The 22551-nt window shown below is 39.6% G+C and overlaps 2 protein-coding genes across 6 annotated transcripts in view; both read right to left on the bottom strand.

Moving 5' to 3' along the window:
• The window catches only part of LOC126297716 (dnaJ homolog subfamily C member 21-like), a 242382-nt gene that overhangs the window by 149706 nt on the left and 70125 nt on the right, over positions 1-22551 (bottom strand). The gene's annotated exons all lie outside the window — the stretch shown is intronic.
• Positions 1-22551, bottom strand: part of LOC126297718 (methyltransferase-like 26) — a 72398-nt gene that overhangs the window by 4022 nt on the left and 45825 nt on the right. The window lies entirely within an intron of this gene.

Below are 22551 nucleotides of genomic sequence, written 5' to 3'. Positions count from 1 at the left end.
AACAAGGCCAGTAAAAGTGTTGCAAATGAAGGCTGTGACATGACATGGTGACTACACTGTGAAGGGTTCACGACCTAAAAATGCAGGGTAGGGATTTGAAGCATGAGAGAGAGTAAAAAATCTATTTTTTTAGATCAAAATATCAAAAAAAATTTCAATACAAGCTTTTTAAAAGAAAAACTGGGTGAGGATAAAAATAGAGGACAGAGTGATTATGCAGATACTTCCGATCAGTTAGCACATGCAGGTATTGAGCAGTCAATACAAGTAAGGGAAGAGGATGAGGAAATGGAGAATCTGAGTCACATAAAGGCAGTTAAGAAGGAAGAGGAACGGGAATATGAAAAAGAGAAAAAATCAAAACTACAAAAGAGATCTCCAGGACTGTGGAGAAGTGAAGACTCGGACACATTAGCTCTGGAAGTGTTTGAAGGCCAATGGTCAAAAGTAACATATTAGGCATCATTAACATACACAATAGCAGAGAGCAGGTAGAAAAAGGATGATACCTGTCATCGTGAATATAGATATTACGCATTTTCAAATACAGGTTGTATTGTAAAATATGCAACTTTGTAATTAAGCTATGTTAAATTTAGTTCCACTCCCTACACAAAGTTGTTCTACACACACTCTTTAAAATAATAAGAATGGAAGCTGTATGTTTAAAGTTATATTAATAGATAATAACAGCAAAAACATGTTTATAATTACATAGCCACATCACTTAAATCACTATTTATGAATTCATCAACAGTGTAGAAAGCTTCTCTTTCAGTCTTTTCAGCCAGGATTCTATAATATTTCTGAACTTATTAGCATTTAACTGCCTCCTACCACAGAGTTATTTCAGAGAGAGAGAGAGAGAGAGAGAGAGAGAGAGAGTCCAAGCACTTATCTCTGAGGCACTCCTCTTATGATGTTAATAAAGACAAACTTCTTTTTTGAATCTGTAAGGAACACTTGCTTCCTACTGGGAGTTCACCACTTAACATATGGCAATGGTTAAAAAGACAGTGCCCAATACGCAACCTAGTTAAACTGATCTAGGGCCGAGAGGAGGTCAGCCAAGCCACTGGGAGAGGTTAATTTCCCAGAGCTTGTTCCCATGGAGGAAAGACCAATGGTGAACCAAAGCAACACTACCTGCTGATAGATGGCAACACAGATCATCAGAAGGAATGGAAGAACTAGCGGGCCAAGGTATGAGGACTGCAGCCTTGGCAGCGGCCTCGCCGCGCATCAGACCGATGTGGCCAGGGACCCACATAAACATCACAGTGACTCAATCAAGAGTGAAAGCTTTCTTGGACCCATTTCATTACGTGCTGGACAATGTACAGCACAAAACAGATTCTGAAGGGCACTGAGAGAGTCGCAGCAAATGACACAATTGAAAAGCCCGTGTTGCCAGATGTACCGTGTGGTCTGATACAAGGCAAAGAGCTCCACTGTAAATAATAAGCAGTGGTCTGGAAGCCGATAGTGAAAAATCACCGGTGCCAATGACAAGGGCACACCTGACACCATGGTCAGTCCGAGAGCCATCAGTGTACATAAAGGTACTATCGCGAAGTTCTGCGCCAAGGTTGAGACTCTTACAACAATAGAGCGAGTCTGGAGTAGTGTCCTTAGGCAGCAAATGAAGTCAATGTGAACACGGGCTGCTGCACAAAGCCAAGATGATGAAGGGTTCACACCCACTGGGAAACTGGCATGTAGCACGAGGTTAAGCTGCTGGAGCAATAGCCGAAATCAAACTTCAGGAGGTAACAAAGAAGAAGGACATGCCGCATACTTGTGATCAAAGGAGTCAACAAAGGAGGCGGAACAGGATGGGTTGCCATGCATGAAAGACAAATGGCATGCGTATCTGCTGAGGAGAAAAATCACGGCGATATGACATTGATAATTTGGTAGCTTCTGCATTCAGACTCTCAACTGGGCTAATGTAAAAGGCACCACTGTTGTGCCACGATGATGGATTGTATATTGAGATGGTGTAGACTTGCAGATGCATGAATGAAACATACAGTCTAGTTTCAAAAGGACAAGGGATCATTACAAATGGAGGAGGGTGGTCTGATCCACTCCCCAGGAAGTACCACTGAGGACATGTAGAACACTAAAGGATCATGTACAGTGGGCAGCCAGTTGAAGACACATAGGAGGACCAAGAAAGTTTCCTATTGCGCATGAGCCCAAGGAATTTTGTAGTTTCAATGAACAGAAGAGCAATAGGCCCACGATGTAGAGACAGTTGAAGAAGCCCATTGTACCACGAGAAATTCATGCAAACGGTTTTGTCAGTGGAGAAGTGAAAACCACAGTCAATGCTACATGAGTAAAAATGATTGAGACAACACTGCAGACGCTGCTCAACGAGACAAGTCAACAGAGAACTGCAACAGATGGCAAAATTGTCAGTGAAAAGGGAGCCGAAGGTGCCCGGTGGAAGACAGACCAAAATAGGGTCAATGATGACAGAAAAGACGACAACATTCAGGATGGAACCCTGGGGCACACTGTTTCCCTGGACAAAGGTGCCTGACACTGCAGAACTCACGTGTACCCTGAATACTCAAGACTTTCAAAAATTCCAGAAGGAAATGGAATGTGCAGCCTCGGGGGTCCAATTTGTAGAGAGTGTGGAGGATACCAGTACTCTAGCATGGATCGTAGGCTTTCTCTAAATTGAAAAACACGGTCACAGTCATAGCAAAAGACAGACTGTCTTCAGTGTGCGAAATGACGAGGAACCGAGATGCAGCAGGGAGGGTCTTTGAATCGTTAGCCTCATTCCATTTACATTTAGTAGATGTAGACTGAGGAGGAGATGTTTGGCTTATTGCAAGAATATCCCCCACAATTTCCAGCATCTCCGATAGTGCACTCTTTCTAACTGAGGACCCCCTCAGAGGGGGGCTCACCCACCGTAAGTGATTGTTCACACCTCCTGAACACCTGACAGAGGGACCAACTGACAATTTTGGGAGGTAACAGCTCAGGCGATCACCCCTCCCCGAGTCTGGGCTGTACCAGGGGGTACATGCAAACTCTACCTGTCGACCCGGGGCTGGGAATTACATGTTGCCCAATCACCTGTTACATGTCAGATGCGTGGGCTGGCCTTCAGAAGCACACAGGAAGGAAGACGAAAAAGAGGAACCTCAAATGCTGAAGTGGAGGAAGGATAGAAGAAGGGGAATGAAGAAGGAAAAAAGAGTAAAAAACAATGGAGGGACTGTTCTGATATCAGGCTACTGAAAATGCAGAACACATTCCCAAAAACATCCCAGACATATTCCCCAAGGGAAGGGAAAAAGTATAGCAAGAGGACAGACATTCAGTATGGAAAGGAAAAGATGCTGCAAAGGCTGGGGCCCTTTGGTAGCCAAGCACGAACTCGCCAAAGAGTGGTGAGCCCCCTGGGAGGATGACTCGCCGTGTTAATGTGCCGAAGTTGTTTCATAAGCAAAAGTTGTACAGCAGCTCTAAGAAGTCTTCGTATATTTTATCAGTTATACTGTGGTATTTTGACATTGTGCTTCACATCCCCAAAACAAACTGGCCAACAGCATTGTCCTGTTATGTGGGGTTGCATAAAATGGCAACGGTAGGGGCAGCTGAATCACCCTGTATATGAAATGACATTATGTAGGTAATAATTTTGTCTGGCAGGTTTATCACTGAGGCAGTAAAAGTCTTGTCAGCTTTGAGTGTCTAGTCCTAACTCAGGGAGTCTTTTTCTAAGTGAATGTATGTATGAGTAGATTAGGGTCATATTTTTATGGATATAGTCAGTCCTAACAGTTAGCCCAAGAAGTCTTGTTTTTTAGTATAGTTCTGGTCATGGTCATGGTCATGAGGCAGTGACCAAGCCTTACATAGACTAGGCTTGGTTCAGCAACTCATGTTTCCCTGGTACTTTAAACCTGCTTTCATTTCACCATATGGAAGTGATGTAGAACTACTCATACTCAGATTAGTGTGAAAATCTAATGCTACTTTGTTTTCTTTAGAAAATTCCAGAGTTCTTTCACTTACATACTTTTTTGCCATGTCTGTCCAGAAAAAGTCCATGTGTTGTATAGAATCTACTTCCTAACTACTCATGTCCACAAATAATACATTTGTATGTTTCTTACAAATATTAAATGTGGCGCTTCATTTGCTTTACTTATTTCCACACACACACACACACACACACACACACACAGGATCACCTAGGTAGACCATGCCAGTGGGGCTCTGAGTAACCTTTAACATTAGTGTTTATTAAACAAAGCAATGTTTCACTATGAGGGTGCTGCATACTTCTCATTTTATTTGTACCAACATCATTTGGGCCTGCCAAGAACACTGTTAGACATCAGGATCCCAGATTGTTCAACTCAAGAGTTTCTTGCTGCCACACCATGACAATAAGCATTTGGCTTAATTGTAGTTTAAACTTTCTGGAGATTTCGCTCATCACTCAAAAAATATTTTTTCCATTGCTACTTGCATACATACGTGTGTACATTTTCTTGATATTGCACAAATCAGGCTTATAATGGTTACTAACTAAATTGAATACTCTGTGAGATTCTTGTGCTTCAAGTAAATTTGACAACAAATGAGTTATTTAGTACGTGAGTTTTCATTTTCTTTTTCATGGAAACAATTTTTTTATCACCACCTTTTCAAACAGTTTTCCAGCCTGATTGGTGTGGTCTATTTGCACCAAAATAGTAATTTGACTAGAATTGTTTATGTGGGTCGAATGAGTTCATTCCCTATCACTGTTGTTAGATTCAGTTCATTCACACTGGGCCTTGTCCCTGTTGATTACTGATTTATGCTTGCAAGAGTCAAATGTTCTATCTTTTGTGAATTTCCTATCTTCTTTTAATGAGGGATCAACGTTACCAATCAAAAGTGAAATACTGTGTCACATTTAGTGCACAGAATACAATTTCTCACCATTTTCTTACATTTTCTGCAAAAATTATGATTTAAGAAATCACAAATAGGTCGAATGTAAACAAAAGTATGAACCTGAAATAGGCACAAAAATGGCAATAAACATGATTACTCAAAATCTTAATCATAATCTCCGTCATCGGAGACACTGGCAATCATGGGGGATATTCTTGCAATGAGCCAAACATCTCCTCCTCAATCTATGTCTAGTAAACGTAAACTGAATGAGGCTAACAAATCAAAGACCCTCCCAGCTGCACCTCAGTTCCTCGTGGTTTCGCAAACTGAACAAAGTCAGTGTTCTGGGAAGGGCGATAGTGTTAAGTGGAGCCTGTGGTTATATGTGTATATTTAATGTTATATTACGCAATCAGTTAGTTTAAAGAGCGTGTGCTTTGTCGCATTGGTCTGATCAATTATGAGTTGTTTCTGGGCACAGACCAGGTGCACGCAGCGCAACGCTATCAGTGTATGTATCAACTGTCATTTTTTAATTTGAAGTTGTAGTTGTGGTTATCTTGCAGTTTAGCATTGGATTTTGCATACTTGAAAATCAAGAACTACAGTTAAGGGGACATTGTACGTGAAATTTGTTGAAAATTGATATTTTCTGATTTCTGCTCCATAATGTACTCTGGATTTTCTTGAACATTTTGGTATACAATACATTAAAATTGGACAATTGTGAAACCTTCAAATAATATTTTGAATGTCGACATCGATGACTGTCAAATTTCACGACTACGCATATACTGCAACAGTTGAGCAGTCATATCTTGCTAACTACACAGTCTAGAAGGCTGTGAATTGCTGAATTGCTTTGCTTTGTGCCTACTGCTACGTCTCAGAAGTTGGCATTATGAATAAACAAATCAGTCCTTTGTTTCTGATACTAGTTTTCATTAAAAGTAGTGTGATTATCAGCTATTTCTGTAGTAAGCTAACTTCCATTGCTTTTTATACACAAATAAAATGACTAAGTGTAAAAGTAACTTCAAGGAATGCGAATTTGCTTGTAACAGATATGTGAGACCTGCATTTTCTTCTGAAGTACTTGAAAACATGTGTGCTAGCAGTGAAGGAAACCACGATAATGTTTTAGAAGTGACCACCCCTCCTTGTGCATGGAAAAGGAAAGTTACTTTAGAAATGGGTGACAGTGGTAAAAGTAATGATATTATGAACAATGTCAGTATTGATCTGCAAATCCTTGCACAAGTCATTTCTCAAACTGTCTCTTGCTGTCTTTGTGGTGGTGAACTTAAACTTTATGAGGATATTGGAGCTAGAATAGGCGTTGCGTGTAAATTAATTATTAAACGTCAGAAGTGCAAAAACGAAAAAGCATTTCATACTTTATCACAGTGTTCAGGTAATGAATTGTATGAAACTAATGTGAGACTGTTCTATGGCCTAAGATGCACTGGGAAAGGTGCAAGTGCTGGTAATGTTCTAAGCACTGTGTTGAATTTGCCAAAACCACCTTCTATGTATACGAAATATGTAACAGCAATTGGAGACACTAAATGCTGTAGCTGAAGATTCAATGATTGCTGCTACATCAGAAGCTGTTGAAAAAATTAGGGTAACACAGACATCAGCATTGCTTTGGATCGATACTGGCAAACGTGTGGGTTTAGTTCTAAAAATGGTTTTACATCTGCAGTTAATATTGACACTGGAAAAGTTTTGGATTTTGAAGTTCTCCGTAAGTACTGCCAGGGTTGTACAGTGAACCAGAAGAACAAATTACTTCATAAGCAGCTGTGTATAAAAAATTATGATGGCAAAAGTGGAGGAATGGAGGTAAAAGGAGCAGTTAACATTTTCCAGCGTTCACAGGAGAGAGGGGTCAGATATGTGAATTACTTAAGTGGTGGAGACAGCAAGACTTTCATTGCAGTACAAAACAGTAAGCCATACAATGTTCCTATACAATAACTTGCGTGTGTAGAGCATACCAAGAAAAGAATGGAAACACGTCTGCATAACCTAAAAACCAAGCTGGGTAACACAAAACTCTGATGGCAAACAATAAAATGTGCTGGAAGAGTAACGGACAAAGTAATTGATGAATTACAGAAATATTATGGGAAGGCCATTAGAGATACCTGTGACAATTTAGAGAAGATAAAAAAGAGCCATGTGGAGCACTTTCTTTCATCGAATATCAACCAATGAAAAGCCATGTCATGCTTTGTGTCCACCTCCACCAAACGCTTGGTAAATATAGGCAAGCTGAATTTTCTACACCCTGCATGAATGTACACAAACAATCTCTTCCTTTGGCAGTAATGGAGGCAATCCAACCTATTTACAGAGATTTGGCAAATTCTGAGCTACTTAAGAAGTGTTTACATGGGAAGACCCAGAATATGAATGAGTCCTTCAATAATAATGTGTGGTGCCGTGTGCCTAAAAATGTGTTTGTTGGCCTCATGACTCTATAAAGTTAGCAGTGATTGATGCTGTAATAACTTTTAATGGTGGGAACTATGAATGACATACGGTTCTGGAGAAGTTAGGGGTAAAATTTGGACAAAACACAGCTAAAGGACTGTGAGAACTGGATGAGCATCGTATACGTGAAACAGAGTTAGCTGTTCAGCAAATGACAAAAGAAGCAAGAAAGAAAAGGAGGACGTAGGCACTGGGCTGTTGTGACACTGAAGAAGAGAAAGACTATGGGCTAAGGCAATTCTAGTGCATAAAAAAAACAGAACTGTAAGTCCGTATAAGAATTTGCAACAAAAAAAGTTTTATATCTCAATATCTCTGAACTACATTTTTTGCAATAAATGACCCATTTTCTAAAAAAAGTACTGATGGTAGAGACATGAAATTTTCACAGCATACCAAGTGTGAGATTCAACACACGTGGAACTAGAATAATTAACATATGCTGAGTTGTTCTGGTTTTTGTTCATTTATTTACAAAATTCTGTCAAAAAGTTGAGTGGGGGGGGGGGGGGGGGAGATAACATGACCCACAATACAATTTTAGCCATAACTCTAGTTCAGTGTATCTAGAAAGGTGCATTCAATAATTATGGAAAAATGGAAGTTGGTGTCTTAAATTTTTTTTAAAAAATTTGCAAGATAATAAGTCACAAAATTTTTGGGTTACAGGTGGAAAAGGGTGTAAAATCTGCAACACAATATTTATTTTTGGTATAATAGAGGGGTGAATGCAGAGGAGGCAGCATGAAAATCTGAACTGTGTGTGGAGCGAGTGCATTTGGGAAAAATACACCAGAAAAAGATATTCTTGTTTCAACAAAGATCGTTCTGGCATGAATGATTTTCCACAAGGAAGTCTAGACTATTGATATAAATGATGGGTTACCATTTAACCATCATGCGACTTTTGCATTCAACAGACCATTTTCAGAAATCTGGTGTAGGACTACTGCATGCTCCAATTCGAAACAACAAAAATCAATGGAGTGACTATTATTGCAGTTTTGCTTGAACATCATAATGTCACTCATTGAACACTCCTATACAATACTGTTACTGGTGATGAGTTACAATGCCTTTTATTGTTAACTTCCTAAGAAGAAATGAAAGGTCGAGCCCTACCAAAAGACGTAAACTGGAGCAAAGAGTAGTGTGAACATAATATTTTCCATCTGATAGCTTCAAAAGTGTGTTTTGCGCTACAAATTTTTCACCAAGTGTGTATCCATCACAGCTGGAATTTGTTGCCAACAACTGAGACACCTTTCAGTCGCAGTGTAAGAAAATCGACTGACACAATTACATCACGTGTGCTACTGCATGATAATGCACTCTATTGAATGGAGAAACAAAACTATCCAGGAGATTGATAGGGAAGTCCTCTCTCAGGTGCTTCTATTGATAGGGAAATCATCTCTCAGGCATCTGATTGTATACTTGTAAACTTTTACCTTTCCCGCTCCTGATCCATCAACCATCAAGGCAATTCATAACTAGACGAAAATGCTCTTCAAACTAGAGTGGTTTAATGACATCGTTAGAACCAGTAGATTTCTACAGGTACAAAATTTGTAAACTACTTCAGAATTATCAGATTGTTTTAGATATTGTGGAAGAATATACTGTTGCTGATTAACTTCTCTTTGATAATTACTCGTGTTCAATAAACTAAAGGAAAATGCAATTAAAATACTCATTGTACAAATTAAATTCAACTTACTACAAAAGCATCACGGTGGCAGTCTATCTTAATAGAGCATTAAGTGGCTGTAAGACGATTGTTCTTACTTTAACACGAATTAGTAGGCTATTACCGACTTTTGACTTCGAAAATGTCTGTATTTACTTCATGTCCTGTATCATATTCAAGTATTATGAAAATGTGGCAGTTCACAAATAAAATTATGTATTCACAACAACAAAAATATGTCAGCAGAAAACAAAAGTGGCATTATGAATTTTGCAGTAGCAATAGGTTCTCTTTCTGACACTAAGGGGCACTGAAACTAGCAAAACGGATTTGGCTCGAGCGCTGTCTTACGATTCCCTTATTGAGTGTCCATCTGCCTGCTTATAGTTCTGCTATAAAAGAATTAGAAATATGGCTTTCAGTGAGTCTCGAAAGGCGAATGAAAGCAGCTTGCACCTGGTAGGCAAGCACGTTACCTCGAAGCTAACAAAGAGGTGCAGCGTATGTCTTGACTTACTGGCCCAGTAGCAGCTATGACAGATGAATTGCAACATAAGAAATGGGAGCAGTTTTATTTCCCGTGTGGAAAGATTTTTGTTGACTCAAAAGCATAAACTGATATAAGGATATAACATCAAGAGAAAATCACACACATTATTCAACTGAAATGACACGGTAGTATCAAGTGAATTTAGCAGGATAGTTCCGTGCCATCAAGGAAGTAACTCATCTGTCACAGAATTGCCAAACATATTCTGTGTTGCCAAGTTTCAGTTATACTACCAGGAAGGATACCAGCTGATATGTTCTGTGAGTGACCTCGGAAATGACTATAGCTTTGTCTCAAAGTTATGGGTGGCAAATGCCGGAATCTCCTCATATGTCAATGAGTCTTTTCGAATTTCTGTAACTAGGTTTAGGGGCTAGAGTGTAATTACTTGTAATACATCGATGCACTGATTGTAAACGAAATGTTATAAATTAATAACTGCGACAATTATTTATGTTTTACTGTCTTAATCAGACTGAAATCTTGAAAGCGTATTCACCAGACATAATTCACAATTTTGGAGCTTCTCCAGTGGCTGAGTTGGCAACTTATCTTTGCTATACCATATTATTATTGAGATCACTGTCATTGGCACACCCGCCAAAAGATAGGCATGACCTGGCTTCTTGTTGTCAGCTTTTCTGACAGATATTCTGCTGTTGCTTGAAACGTGAAGGCTTAAAGATGAATTCAAATATTCCATATGGCAAAAATCTGATGTTTCTATTCTTCCAGCTCTAACATTCAAAAAATAGTTAATAATGCAGTCATAATTGGCGGAGTCTAACAAACTCCATCTGTCTTCTGATAATTGTGAAAAAACTACTTTTTGCATTTGCACAGCACCAAAGTATGAACTCAAGGGTTTAGTAGGATTCCTATACTTAATTTCGTTACAATTGTTTTCAATGACAAGTAGAGGATAAGCAAAACCATCTGACTTGAAATATAATTTTCCAGCAGTACTTTAATCTTTGGCTACAGTTGCAGTAGCACATCTGGTGAGGTATCAACAATGTGAGCATTCACTCATTGCTGTAGTATAGGCTAGGGTAGAAAGAAGCAGGTTTCCCATGAAGTAAACAATGAGAGACACTATAATTAACGTCTAAAGTAACCATCTCTCAAACGTAAATTTTCCAAATCGCTGTCACTAATTAAACATGAATTGTTCAGAAAATTGAACTATTTCTAGTGAAATGAGTAGGTTAATACAGCTCCAGTCCGTCACTATCAATGAGTTGCCAAAGATTTTCCGAATAGCAGAGAAACCTGGATACATGGTGTCTTCTCTTTCGGACATGTCCGTGACAACAGATGCTACACGTATGTGCATATACAGGTTGTTTCAGGAGTAATAGTAGACGTTTTATCATGTGGTAGTATAGACAAATTGCATAAAAAATTCCATATAAGTGTGTCCACTTTTTATTGAGTACAAAGATACAGCTGTTAGTATTCAACCCTATCAAACTCAGAGCAAAAGCAAATGACTTTCAAACTTTATTTTAAAAAATCCCCCACCAACTTCCATGCACATTTGACTTCTCTTGATTACACCACGTGTAGCTCTTCTGAGGTCGTCTTTGCATTCTTTTATGAGGGCTGCACTATTCATAATCCAAACGACCACATCGGCTTGTGAGTTTACCTTTTCTTTGTAAACTGCGTCTTTGAACCATCCCCACAGGCAAAAATCCAAAGGGATAAAGTCTGGGGACCATAGTGGCCAAGGAAAGTATACACATCTACTGTTCAATCTTCCAGGAAATGTTAGGTTTGGATTATGTGTCACCTGACTAGAATGTGCAGGAGCCCCGTTATGCTGGAGGAACATACACATTCTTGTAGCCAAAGGAACGTCTTCTAATAATGCTGGAAGATCATTTTCAAGGAAGTGTAGACAATGGGGTCCTGAAAGGACCAATAAATGAAACGATAATGCATTGAACCCAACTCAATAAAAATTGGACACACGTTATATGGCATTTTTTCTGCAATTTGTCTACACTACTGTCTCTTGCAATAATTACTATTCCTCCTGCAACATCCTGTATAATTATTCAGGTCTTGATGGGCCATCGAAAGTTTTCAGTGCTAGACTCATGTCATTGTCCGAACCCTCGTGGGGGTGGAATAATGGACAGGGTGGGGGGAGAGGTGGAGGGGTACTGCATATGTGGTATGCGGCAAAGATGGGAATTTGTGTCCGACGAGGAGCGTGTGTAGATAGGTCCTGCAGGCAGGTTGGCCATTGTGTCCGGATAGTGCAATGGTCAGCGCATCTGCCTCGTAAGCAGGAGTTCTAGGTTCAAACTCCGGTCCCGCACAAATTTTCATCTGCTGCTGTTGCTGTATTTCAATGTCCTGTGATAAAGTGGATGTCTATCCTTCGATATTTAAGATACAATTGTTTTTTGAGGCAATACAGGTGATCTGTGAACATTTGTCTTGCCATCAATGTAATGGGACTTCAACGACATCCATTTCTTAGTAACTGCTATGTGATGACCCTAACCCACGACATATACATGCAAATCAGATTGTAGCACATATTTAGTCAAATAACAAATGGTCAGTATACAAGTATTTATGAACAGTAGAAGTAGGATTGCAGTGAGCCGATCACTTAACTATTTGCAACATTGAGTACCTGTTTAGTGAATTATTTCAGCTGCATAGCTGACGGTAATATTTTACACTGCAGAATTAATGTAACAACTGCATGATGATCTCTGTAGTCATACAGTATTATTAGCAGCCCATGAATGGGGAACCATGTTTGTTAAATCAGATTACACAGGCTGATGCCAAGTGAAGAGAAGTAACGACACCACCACACTATCTTTCCTTAGGTAGTCAGCACTAGATTATGTGCGACACCACTAACATTACTGTAAGCAGTTTGACAACCTGTACCATCATCATCACACAGTTATTACTCACAGTGATTACAAGTTGCTGATGTTTGTCAGGAATAGTGGAAAGCACCTCATGAATGTGAAGTTCCATTTGCATTATGCCTAGTGCAGAGAGAATCCTCAATAAAAGTAAGAGGTTACCCAGCGAAGGGAAGCATCCACGTATTGTCTTGAATTCTTGCAGTTTGATATTAATGTAGTTCCCGATGGTTTCACACTACTTGGTTCTTCTAGCTATCAGAATACTTATATCAGAATTATTGCAGTGTAATTTCTAGAACACTCAACTACCTTAACACCTCATTTTGGACTGAATACGACTGAAAGCGATGTTGATTTGATGTTTCCGTCCATCCCCTAACGACTTACTGAATGAAGTCTGAAGTGCATTCACAGTTGTGTGGCCTACAGCATCAGTTTTGTAAAGTGTTGTGGCTGCTGGTAGTCATTGCTGAATACAGATATATGCAAATATCTTCACTGCTCTAGGGGAACTTGTCTTTGTTGCATTTTTTTCCATACCATAATTATCACAACATAAGGTTCATTCTGCTGATGAACGTGATGCCTGCAAGACCTTAAATAAGAATCTGTGAGCAGTAGTAATGCATGAAAGGAAACAGACTGTTGGACAACACAATGGGAGAGCTCCCTGCTTTTTGCATTTCTGATAGGGTCTACAATAAGAACCTGGTGTCGTATTATACTTCAGAACTCTAAACTGTTCATTTTTCACTTCATACTAAAACAAAAGCTATCGTATGAGAAGAGGAAATTAATTACATGCTTCTCAGAAACTTTAGTTTTGTGTGTTTATTTTCTCACTTCATACTAAAATGAGGGCATTGATATGAGAGGAGGAAATGAAGTATACACTTCCAAGACATAATATTTCCTTGTGTGTTACTACTGCATGCACGAAAGCTCCACAGTTAATTTTTGTGTGTTGGATAAATTTTGATATCACCTCACATTATTTCATGAGAAGGTTCCTGTTTTCTTGGGATTCAAATAGAAAGGACATTTCATCACTGCTTAATATTCTGATGACTAATGACATGATACCTGTTCCAATTGCTCGATGGGCACCTGTGAGTAGAGTCTCACGTTGCTTACTGTAAGAACATACAGGCAGTGATGTCCGCTCACTGCATTCAGAGAGAAGGTGATTTCTTTCTGTTTATGGTGAAGTATCTACTGCAGTGTCCAGGCTCAGCCAACACAAACAAATTGCGGCGGCATTGGGCACTGCTAATCGCTGCACTTCTCGCGAGCTGTGACAAATGTGCACTGTCTCTGCTAACGATATCAGAGTTAAAACATCTTACTTAACGTAATACGCAGGACATGGGTTCGGTAACAATTCAGTTTGTACATCGATTGCAGTGATAGTGACGACTGCTGTCTGTTGAACACCACATGTGACAATCAATTACGCAGAGACACTGCTAGCAAAAGGTGTCTCAGTTGTTGGCAACAAATTCCAGGTGTTATGGACACACACTTGGGGAAGAATTTGCAGCGCAAAACACACTTTTGGAGTTATCAGTTGGAAAATATTATGTTCATACAACTCTGCTCCAGTTTATGTCTTTTGGTAGGGCTCAGCCTTTCATTTCTTTAGGAAGTTAATAATAAAGGCATCATAACACGTCACCACTAACAGTACTGCATAGGAAAGCTCAACAAATGACCTGATGACGTTAAAGCAAACCTGCAGTAACAGTCATTACATTGATTATTGTCATTTCGAATTAGAGCATGCAGTACTCCTACACCAGACGTCTGAGCCTTGCCTGTTGAATCTAAATGTCACATGATGGTTAAATGGTAATCAATCACTTATATCGGTAGTCAAGACTTCATTAATGTTGAAAATTATTCATGCCAGAATTATCTTTGTTGAAACAAGAATATCTTTTTCTGGTGTATTTTTCCCAAAAGCACTCGCTCCAAACACACAGTTCAAATCTTTTGAGCTGACTCCTCTGCATTTACCCCTCTTTCATATAAAAAATAAATATCGTGTTGCAGATATTACACCTTTTTGTACCTGCGACCAAATTTTGCAACGCTTAACTGTAGTTCATGATTTTCAAGTATGCAAAATCCAATGCTAAGCTGCAAGACATAACTAAAACTTCAAATTCGAAAGTGACAGTTGATACATACACTGATAGAGTCGCCACGTGTTCACCTGGGCAGCGCCCGATTTCAGGCAGCGGGTGACGTCTGGCCGGTAGCCACTGCAGTGTGAGGAAACACTTGAGTGTAAGCTGTTCTGATCGCAACACAGTCGTGAGCTGTCCTGCAGAATTGTTTCTGGAAGTATTTGTTATTACTGGTGGATAGTATGTGAAGAGAATTATATTCGATATACAATCAGACTCATAACTTTAGACGACAGCCGAAATATGGTAAAAAAAGAAAAGAAATAGAGATACAGTTGGATGTGAACATGTGACTGTAAGTTTAGAAAGCACAACAATTACCACTAGACCACAAGCTCACAGAACACAGCAACATTTCAGACTTAGAGAACACTTCCACATCTTAAAGTGTTGCCAGATTGTGCAGACAGCTGGACTGGACTTAGCATTGTTAGGGGTGGTCAGTTTTATTGGTCACCTTAAGTGAGCAACTAGGACTTAGTCTCTGTGGTGGCAGGAAGGGGGTCAGTTTTTACGTCAAAGACTGTACCTTCCATCACACGTATTTTATTTCAGTTGGTATATTCCTGATTTCTGGTGTAGGTCAGTTTTTTTTTTTTTTAGAAGTATTTCTGAATTGCGTTGTTGGTTTGGTGGATTCTTTTTATGTCTTGTGTTTTTGAAAATATTGGATATTCTGTGTGTGTATTTGTGATTGTACGTTATTGTGTACCACCTTTTATTTTCTGTTTCTTTCACATTTTGTGTTGTTCCTATTTTGGTATTTTGTGTGTGATTTTGATCTTGTGTTGGTGACAGCTGGGCGTTTGCTCTTTTCTTTTTCTTGATTTTCTTGTTCAGCTTTGTTACTATGTTCTCTTTGTATCCATTGTTGGTGGCTATTTGTGTTACGGTATTCACTTCTTTTTTGTAATTGTCTGTATCCAATGGTACTATGTTTAGTCTGTGGAACATGTGTCTAAGTGCTGCCTGCTTTTGAGAAGTGGTGTGTTGTGATGTCTCATGTATGACTTTGAATGTTGTTGTCAATTTTTGGTACATGTTAAATGTGTGTTGGTTGTTTTGAATCTTTATGTGATGTCCAAGAAATTTAACTGTCTATTTTGCTCTCTCTCTCTCTCTCTCTCTCTCTCTCTCTCTCTCTCTCTCTCTCTCTCTCGTAAAATGTATCTTATCATGAACGGAATTCATGTCTGTGTGTAACTCGTCAATTTTATTGCTGTGTCATCTGAGTTCAGTCCTCAGCCTTGCTTTTGGTACAGGCAGGAAATAAGGTAAGCATGATTTCAATGTGGTTTTTGATCCCAGTATGGATTTATTTATTAAACAAACAGCAGAGCGACCTTCTGAAGTGGATAACAGAGTACAGCAATAATGAACACCACCTATCCCCACATCCTGCATTTAAAAAATTCTATTTTAACTTTGAATGGCGTTCGCATCAGGTGATTTTGCACACCAATCGAAATGTAATAGGGTGGGGAAGTGTTCAGAAAACCAGTTACATATTCTTCCATCTCTATGAACCTCGCTGTAGTCTTGAAAAGTAGGGATCTCAATAGCACAATCGTCACTCAGATGTTGACTGAAATGTAACATCTGGCCATTCACTACGTTTACTTAAACATACTGGTTCACCTCAGTGAGTGGCTCCAATTCACAACAAGAGAAAGACCCCTAAAACATAACAGACCCATCTCTGGCTTGCAACTGATCTTCATTATGAAATGCTTTATTTGACCTTCAGTGCACTTTATCCATCTGCTGGCACCAATTGAGTATATGTAGCCATTGCCATGGTGGACGAGGCATCGGTGAGATCCAGGTCCGCAGGTGACACTAAGATCTCCACTGCATCCTCAGATGCAGAATTGATAGACGGTGGTGGTGGTGGTGGTGGTGGTGCCACCAGAGGGTCGTATTTCTTAGCAGACTACTACTTAGTTTACTTGCTCTCTTTCTTCACTTAAGGGGCTTGCTGGGAAGAATTCTCCGAAGTAGCTTCAGGAACGGAGGAAGACCGTGAAGCTCTTTGTTCAGCAGCTTTTGGCTCCTTGAGCCACTGGCATGTGTCCGCTGTGGCATTAGTGGAGACCTAGGAAGAGAGGGCAACAAGGGACCGCTTCTGCACAAGAGGAGCAGGAGGAGGCTTTTGCTTCTACAACAGGGTGGAGGAGACTGATGCCCCTGCATTTTCTTTTGGAGGGGGGGGGGGGGGGGGGGGCTTGCTCAATTGTACTGAAGTTTGTGTTTGGGAGGGCACAAAGCTTAGGTAGTTCATGCAGCAATTTTATTTTTTATTTTTATTTACTTTTCAAGTTCCACAGGACCAAATTGAGGAGCAAATATCCGAGGTCATGGAACATGTCAGTACATGAAATTACAACATAGAAGTAATAACAGATAAAAATAAATGTTCATGAACCTTAAAAAAGTGAGTCCGTAGGTTTAAGTAAACGCTATCAGCAATACAATAAAAATCAGCTTAATTTTTCAAGGAACTCCTCGGCAGAATAGAAGGAATGACCCATGAGGAAACTCTTCAGTTTAGATTTGAAAGTGCTTGGATTACTGCTAAGATTTTTGAATTTGAGTGGCAGCTTAATATTGAAAATGGATGCAGCATTATACTGCACACCTTTTTGCACAAGAGTTAAGGAAGTCCAATCCAAATGTAGGTTTGATTTCTGACGAGTATTAACCGAGTGAAAGCTGCTTATTCTTGGGAATAAACTAACATTGGTAACAACGACAATAAGAAATATACATATTGAGAGGACAATGTCAAAATACCCAGACTCATGAACAGAGGTCAACAAGAGGTTCATGAACTCACACCACTTATTGCCCAAACCGTCCGTTTCTGAGCCAAAAATACCCTTGTAGAATGGGAGGAGTTACCCCAAAATATAATACCATAACTCATAAGCAAGTGAAAATAAGCAAAGTAGACTAATTTTCGTGTCAAAGTATCACTCACTTTTGATACCATTCGAATAGTAAAAATTGCAGTATGAAGTCTTTGGACAAGATCCTGAATGCAGGATTTCCATGACAGTTTACTATCTACCTGGACACCTAAAAATTTGAACTGTTCAGTTTCACTAATCATATGTTCATTCTGTGAAATTAAAATGTCCGGTTTTGTTGAATTGTGTGTTAGAAACTGTAAAAACAGAGTCTTACTGTGATTTAGCATTAGTTTATTTTCTACAAGCCATAAACTGAGGTCATGCACTGTCCTATTTGAAACCGAGTCAATGATGCACACAACATCCTTTACTACCAAGCTAGAGCCATCAGCAAACATAAATATTTTAGAGTTACCTGTAATACTAGAGGGCATATCATTTATATAAATAAGGAACAGGAGTGGCCCCAAGACTGATCCCTGGGGCACCCGCATCTTGACAGTACCCCCACTAAGATACCACATCGCAGCCATTATCAACATTGCGAATAATGACCTTTTGCTGCCTGTTGCTAAAGTGGGAGGTGAACCAATTGTGAGCTACTCCCCGTATTCTGTAATGGTCCAACTTCTGGAACAATATTTTGTGATCAACACAATCAAATGCCTTAGTGAAGTCAAAAAATATGCCAAGTGTTTGAAACCTTTTGTTTAACCCATTCAGTACCTCACAGAGAAAAGAGAATACAGCATTTTCAGTTGTTAAATGACTTCTAAAGCCAAACTGTACATTTGATAGCAAGTCGTGTGATACAAAATGATCAATTATCCTTACATACACAGCCTTTCCAATAACTTTAGAAAACATTGATGCCATAGAAATAGATCTAAAATTATCTACATTATCCCTTTCTCCATTTTTATAAAAGGGTATTACTACTGAGTACTTTAATCGCTCAGGAAACTGACCATTCCTAAAGGAAAAATTACAAATTTGGCTAAATATAGGGCTAACATTTGCAGCACAATAGTTTAATATTCTGCTACGCAATCCATCATACCCATGAGATTTCTTAGTCTTCAGTGATTTAATTATTGACTCAATCTCCCCGTTGTTGGTATCACAGAGGAGTATTTCAGACATCAATCTCGGAAAGGCATTTACCAAGAAAGTTATATGATTTCCTGTAGAAACTAAATTTTTATTTAATTCACCAGCCATGCTAAAAAATTATTGTTAAATACTGTACATACATCTGATTTATCGGTAACAAATATTTTTACTGTGAACTGAATTTGTATCATTAACCTTGTGCTGCTGACCAGACACTTCCTTCACAACTGACCATATGGTTTTAATTTTATCCTGTGAATTAACTATTCTACTTGCATACCACATACTCTTTGCCTTCCTGATAACATTTTTAAGCACCTTACAATACTGTTTGTAATGGGCTACCTTGGCTTGATTGAGACTACTTCTAACATTTTGATATAATTCCCCCTTTGTTCTGCATGATATCCTTATCTCACTAGTCAGCCACCCGGGCTACCCATTACTGCTAGTACCCCGTTTAGAATGTTCTAAAGGAAAGCAACACTTGAAAAGCATGAGAAATGTGTTAAGGGAAGCATTGTATTTATCATCTATGTCATCGGCACTAAACATCCTGCCACTTTTGTTCCTTGTCAAGGTTTAAAAAACTCTCTATTGCTGTTGGATTAACTTTCCTACAAAGTTTGTAATTAAATATGACATTGGTTTGAATACAAAAGCCTTTTAGTCTTAAAATTTGTGCATCGTGATCTGAAAGGCCATTCACGCTTTTACTAACAGAATGCCCATCTAGTAATGAAGAATGAATAAAAATATTGTCTATGGCTGTGCTACTGTTCCCCTGCACCCTTGTTGTAAATAACACAGTTTACATCAGATCATATGAATTTAGGAAATCTACCAACATTTTTCTTGCACCATCATGTACAAAATTTATATTGAAGTCACCACATTAAAAAATTTCTGGTACTTCCTGCAAAATGAATCAAGAAGCTTCTCTATCTTTAGCAGAAATGCCCTGAAGTCAGAGTTAGGGGACCTATAAACAACAACCATTAGAAGTTTAGTTTCACTAAATTCAACTTCTGCTGCACAACATTCAAATATCTGTTCAGTGCAGGGTCGTGATAGTCTATGGACTCAAATTGAACACTGTTTTTTTTTTAATGTACAGAGCCACTCCCCCAACCCACAAGGAACTCCTTGAGAAACAGCCAGCTAATCTGTAGCCTGGTAAAGGAAGCCTCTGAGTTGTCAAATTATTTAAGTGGTGCTCCATCATACCAATAATTTTAGAGTCAACATCTATAGGCAGTTCACTAGGTGCACCTCTAACACTAACTACTACAGGAATTTTTCCGTGACTGACGACACCACCACCACCACCACCACCACCACCACCACCCACTACACTGTCACCTATAAGCATCCCCTCCCCATACCTATTGAGGTGCAAGCCATGCCTAGTGAAACCCAATCTACTGATAGACCCAACTGCCACCACTGAGATGTGACCCATGCCCTCTGCCATCAGTGCCCTCCCCAGCCCCATGTTAACGCACTTAACAGCTGCATTAAGGTGAGGTCGATCATGATGCTGAAACAGTTGCACGAAGTGCACATCAGTGCCACCAGTTTGAGTAGCTATCATTACCAGGTCACCACCTACATCCTACTCCCCCATCCCTATTGAGACTGTTCCCTGCTCCACCCACTATCACTAGCTGATTCTCCTTCATAAAATTCTTACGTAACTCCTCTACGCTGTCAGTCACCTGAGCCAACCCTGCACTGGGCTTCACAATGCTGGTGACCTGGTACTCACTCCCGAACACTTCCTGCAACTGCTGGCCCACACCTCTACTGTGAGAACTACCTAGCAGCAGAACCTTCTTCTTTCTGATAGACTTTGCGACTAACCTAGGCCTCCTAATTGCTGAGGACTGCTGCATGTTCCCTACATCTACAGCTACAAGAGGCTCCTCTACACACAACTCTGACAGTTGGTCATGTCTATTGCATGTACATAAAGTAAAACTGTCTGAATACCTCCTCTTCCTAGCTGCTATCTTGCCAACTGCCAGTTCCCATTCCCCACCAACCTTCACCCTCCTCAACCTAGCTATTTACTTCTTTGCACATTGTAACTGCACCTGAAGGGCACAGACCTTATGCTCTTGAAGGGCACAGATCTTATGCTCCTGCTCCTCTATCAACTTATTTCTACTACAGATTCTGCATTCCCAGGAGAGGATCTCACTAAAATGACCACTGGCATTCACACTGCATTCCCCCCAATGAAAATACTTTGAACAAATCCCACACCGTAACCCACTACTCACAAACCTACGACAGAGCCCACACTTCTCACTCATGGTAAAATTTTACAGTTACTGAAAAAAAACTATATGTCTATGCTACCAAAGTTCAGTTACCCCAGTAGAACTAACAATAGCGGTCTCAAAATTCTGTGTGTATTAAGAAAGCAACTACTTGTATTAATACCACTACACCACAGCTAATACCAATACCAACAAAATTTGACAAAATTATTAGCTAAAACCAAAAAATTCAAATGGCCACTGGAACACAAAGCGAAGTTAAAACACTGAATGAAAATTTTACTGAAATAGCTCACTAGAAACAATAATAATGTCAGTTGAAAACTAAAGCATGAAATGTACTAAACAACTTAGATGCACAGAAAACTCTAAAAAACACAGCAAGCGAATGACTACAAAAGTTTATTAAGTCATTAATTCACCACTAACAGCTGAAAACTATTAAATTTAGTACCTGTATTACAGAGCACAAATAAGTTTGTCAGTACTTAGCTTTATAAACGCTACAGCTGCAGTGCACGCCCCAAAATGTAAACACACTATTGAGGCGTGAGGCTTAGATGAGCGACGCGAGCACACTCACGACGCGAGCACACTCACGACACGAGCACACTCACGAGGCGAGCACACTCACGAGGCGAGCACACGCACGACGCGAGCACACGCACGACGCGAGCACACGCACGACGCGAGCACACGCACGACGCGAGCACACGCACGACGCGAGCACACTCACAAATAATAGACCACTTGAGTCAATAACACAGGAAGAAAGACTGAGATTAATGAAAATCCACTAATAAGTTAATTTTACGGCAAATATTAACACAAATAAACTTTAAAATAAGTAAATGAAGTCTAAAATTTTATAAAATGTTAACAAGCAATTTCAACAGCAGTGCAGCAATGTCGACCGTCGTACTGCGGTGGTGTAATGGTTAGCATTTCTGCCTAGCAAGGAAGAAGACCCGGGTTCAAGTCCCGGCCACAGCACAAGTTTTAATTCGTCTGCTTTGATCATTATGTATGGGATATGGTTGATCGGCACCTGGTGCATCACGGTCCTATAGTAACTGGTGTCACGGATTTATGGGCTCGGATACAAACTGCTTGGAGGGAAATTCCTCAGGAACATATTCAGAACCTTTTTGATTCAATGCCACAAGCATATAGCAGCTTTAATTGCAGCACATCATGGCCACACGATGTACTGAATAGTAGGGCTCAAAGGACATGTACATATTTGAAAAGTTAATCATTTGCTACTTGTCCTGTACCTAACCTGTGGTATTAAATTAACTGAATTCATGCTTTTTCTTCTTGGTGTTGCGATATCCAAAAACGGCAATGTATGAACCGTTACATGTAACGGTTGATTCGGAGAGAACACGGGTCATCTGCATAAATCTGAAACAACTCAGGTATGGCTGATACCCCAGAGAAAACCTCCTAATGACTGAGTCAGTGCAAGAAGTATTCACCAC

This window comes from Schistocerca gregaria, chromosome X, assembly GCF_023897955.1.
Source record: "Schistocerca gregaria isolate iqSchGreg1 chromosome X, iqSchGreg1.2, whole genome shotgun sequence".
Classification (NCBI taxonomy): Eukaryota; Metazoa; Arthropoda; class Insecta; order Orthoptera; family Acrididae; genus Schistocerca; species Schistocerca gregaria.
Note: the sequence above shows the minus strand (reverse complement) of the source record. Positions and strands in the feature narration are given on the sequence as shown.